The sequence below is a fragment of the Octopus bimaculoides genome, chromosome 2, assembly GCF_001194135.2.
Source record: "Octopus bimaculoides isolate UCB-OBI-ISO-001 chromosome 2, ASM119413v2, whole genome shotgun sequence".
Classification (NCBI taxonomy): domain Eukaryota; kingdom Metazoa; phylum Mollusca; class Cephalopoda; order Octopoda; family Octopodidae; genus Octopus; species Octopus bimaculoides.
Window position 1 is genome coordinate 91,818,134 of NC_068982.1, and position 1,942 is coordinate 91,820,075.

Below are 1,942 nucleotides of genomic sequence, written 5' to 3' on the forward strand. Positions count from 1 at the left end.
TCTCTTATTGTGTTTTCATTCTCAATACCCTTCCATATCTATCATCATAACCTACTACTATAACTCCTTAAACATTATCGCACGACTTTCTGTTCTATTCTCCTTCCTGAGACGTGCCCATATCTCCCACCTCACCACACCTGCATACAAGTTTTTTCCATTATTTGTACCCTGCTCCTTGTTTTTCATTCACTACACACACCTCTACTTCCATTTGTTTCTTCCTTCCTCACACTCCCACGAAAGCATTCACTCTCATTGGATTCATTGTCCTTGTCCTCTTTTATGCTCACCTTCTTGCTCCTTGTTTCTTAAGAGTTTGATCTAGCACCCCATCACTACCTTCCTCTTATCTCCTTCGGTCATGTATTTCCTCTACAGCAACACACCTGAGCTTGTCTTCCTATCACACTTTATCCTTTCAACACTAAGCATAAAGCCACTCATCTCATCCTTTCTCTCTCAAATACTTCTTAGTACAGTGCAACTTGGGTTACGAATGCCTCACATCATGAGCAAATTGGTTTACAAACTATTTTTGGGACATAAAATGTGCTGGGTGACAAATGGTGAATGATGGATACTGATATTTCACTGTTATTTCAATTCATCAATAATGTAGACTTGAGTTACCTTAAAATGAATTTGAATCACTGGTCTGAGACAGATAGTGTAAAATCTATCTTCTGATGTGCAACAGTGCTGCACAAGTGCTGTTGATGGTTTCTTTTCCTTCTTTGAACTTTTCTCTTTCTCTTTTCCAACGAAGAGCTATGCTTGAAATGTCAAATTCTCTCTTTATACCGAGCGTCAAGCTAATACATTCCTTGTGCACGTCCTCTTCTTGTCCGTTAATTTTACTTGTTTATTTGAATTGACTATACCCACACACGTGTGTGTGTGTGTGTGTGTGTATGTGTGTGTGTGTGTGTATGTGCATATTATATATATGTATATATATAAATGTATGTGTGTGTGTGTGCGTGTGTGTGTGTGTGTGTGTGTGTGTGTGTGTGTGTGTGTGTGTGTGTGTGTGTGTGTGTGTGTGTGTGTAAGCGATGAAGTTTTAATTAGTGTAGTTACCAATTGTAACGGGTAAGTTTTATTGTTGTAGCGATGCGTGTTATGGTCGAACGTCGGGATCGCCAGTTTGTAACGATAAAGTTTTTAGTTGAAGTTGAGGGTCACCAATTGTTACGGTTAAGATTTGTTAGGTACACAATAATATGAAATGTCAGAGTCAGAAATTGTGACGATAAAAATTTGTTGTTATAGCGACATGTTGCAGGATGGGAAAGATGGACAATGCATGAAGTTTTAAGGAAGCATTTATTTACCGTTGCATTACAATACCTTGCTTCGACGGACAGGTTATGATAAATCCAAAAGCATGCGAAGTAAAGTTTGTGTTTGTGTCCTCTTCATTGTTTAGTAGTAATTACAGAGAGAGAAAGAACGATGTTGTAAGAGAATAGAATTAGAGCTAGTGAAAGTTGTAGGGTGTGGAGCGTTGTCTCACAGTTGCTGACAGTAAACTTCATATCTCCCTCTGACCAAGGTTCAAGCTGGTCAGCCAGACTTCGTTGTCACTGAGTCGTCACCATGTGACTGAACTCGTTGGGTCATCACCGACACATTTTTGCTTGGGGTGCTCTTGCTTTTATAACTATCCAGAAGGACATATCATTGAGAACAATAGATTTAGTTGGTGGTCTTGTTATCTCTATTCTAGCTTTTTGTGAAGTAGAAGAGGTTAGAAAGGGTCAAGTGGTGAAGACATTATTTCGGCCTAAAGGCATCTGGAAAACGTAAAACTGCTGTCACAGAAAAACCATTGTTCCACCATGGGAAAAGTTCTGTTTCAGTGCTAATTTAATTTTGACTATGGTGGATCGAATCCACTTCATGCATGCAAGATCTATTACATATATATATATATATA